The 1,924-nt window shown below is 42.0% G+C and overlaps 1 pseudogene; it reads left to right on the forward strand.

Moving 5' to 3' along the window:
• Positions 1-889: 889 nt before the first annotated feature.
• LOC111735466 lies at positions 890-1,008 on the forward strand (annotated as a pseudogene).
• The last annotated feature ends 916 nt before the right edge of the window (positions 1,009-1,924 follow it).

A 1,924-nucleotide genomic window follows, 5' to 3' on the forward strand; every position in this document is an offset into this window, starting at 1 on the left:
TAGCAGAGGGACATAGGCAAGGCTGAGTATGTCATTTAGTATTAGATGTGGTGACTGGTAACAGACATCCAAAATAGCAGTAGATTAGACAAACAAGTTCATATCTCTCTCAAGTAAAGTTCAGAACAATATAATGGCTTTCCACAAAGCCCTCAGGAACCCAGAGTCATTCTGAGTTCTCCTCATTTTTGGAGACTTCCACTTCACAGGTTGGTTCTCCTCCTGTGGTCTGGGTTAGAGGTCCCTCTGCCACATTTCTGTTACAAACAGCAGGAAGGAGGAAGAAGAAAAGAGGTAGCAAAAGGCACACACTGGGTATCTCTTAAGGAAGGTTTTTAGAATCTGCCACATGAACTTCTGTTTACATCCCATTGATCACATGGCCACCCCTAGCTACAAGAGAGGCCGAGAAATGTAGTCTTTATTCCAGGTGGCCATTTACCAGCTAAAATTTCTATTACTATGTATATTAGTCAGAATTCTCCAGAGAAACAGAACCAATAGAATGCATTCGCATATGTAAAGAGATTTGTTATGAGGAATTGGCTCACCGGAGTATGGAGACTGGCAAGTCTACACTCTGCAGAGTGGGATAATGGGCTGGAGATCTGGGCGTCAATGCTGCAGTTTCAGTTTGAAGGCCAGTAGGCTACAGCATTCTTTCTTGCTGTCAGTTTTTTTATTCTGTTCAGGCCTTCAACAGGCCTTCATGAGGCCCACCCATGTTATAGAGGGCAATCTGTTTTACTCAGGGTCCACTGATTTAAACACTAATCTCATCCAGAAACACTCTCACAAAACACCCAGAATAATATTTGATCAAAATATCTGGGCACTCCATGGCCCAGCCAAGTTTACATATAAATGAACCATCAAGGTATGGAAGAACTGCTACGGCCATGCCACCCTGAACAGGCCCAATCTCGTCTGATCTCAGAAGCTAAGCAGGGTCGGGCCTGGTTAGTACTTGGATGGGAGACCACCTAGGAAGACCAGGTGCTGTAGGCGCAAAAAATAAAAAAAATAAAAAATAAGGGATTGTAAATTGACAAGGTCCTTGCAATCTGTGAGGTCAACCAAGGGTTGCCTTGCCTTAAAAAAAAAAAAAAAAAAAAAAAGCCAGTATGGAAGAACTGCAGATGGCTACTGGGGGACAAGGGCAGATTGTATTTATATTGGTCAACATTGTATTTCAGCAATTTTCACAATACTTGAACAATAATGGTGACCAATGAATATGTGTTAAGTGAATAAGGATCAAAATCAATGTGTGGAGAGGGTTGGCAAAATACTTTCCATAAAAGACCTGAGAGTAAATATTTTCAGTTTTGTGGGCCGTATGATCTCTGGCCCAAGTCTTCAATTCTGCGGTTATAGGTGAAAGCAGCCACAGACAATATGGAAATGAATGGGCATGGCCAGATTTGACCCATGGGCAGTAGTTTGCCAATCCCTGGTATCTGAGTTCAGAAGGACCTAACCTCCATTTTATAGGAAACTAGAGTGAATTGGCATGGTCAAGTTTACACATGGGTCTGTGGAAGCAGAACCAGGAATAGATCATAGGTCTCCTAAATCCTCTTTTCGTTTTTAAGACCTAACTTTAAAAAATTAATTTTTGAGGGTCAACAATGTAAAATGAACAACTCCTCCTCTTCAGTCAATATCACAGACCTTGGAAGAGCAGATTGTGTGTGTGTGCATGTGTGTGTGTACTGTGTATATGTGTTAGATTATGCGTGTATATGTGTGGTGTGGTATGGTGTGTGGTATATGCTGCGGTGTGAGGTGTGTGTATGTGTGGTATGTGGTGTATATTGTGGCATGTGGTATGATGTGCTATGTATGGTATGTGGTGTGTGTGTGTGTGTGTGTGAAGTGTGTGTGTGTGTGTGTATTTGACAGCCATGGAGAAGGATCATTA

This window comes from Pteropus vampyrus, unplaced genomic scaffold, assembly GCF_000151845.1.
Source record: "Pteropus vampyrus isolate Shadow unplaced genomic scaffold, Pvam_2.0 Scaffold1000001499, whole genome shotgun sequence".
NCBI lineage: Eukaryota > Metazoa > Chordata > Mammalia > Chiroptera > Pteropodidae > Pteropus > Pteropus vampyrus.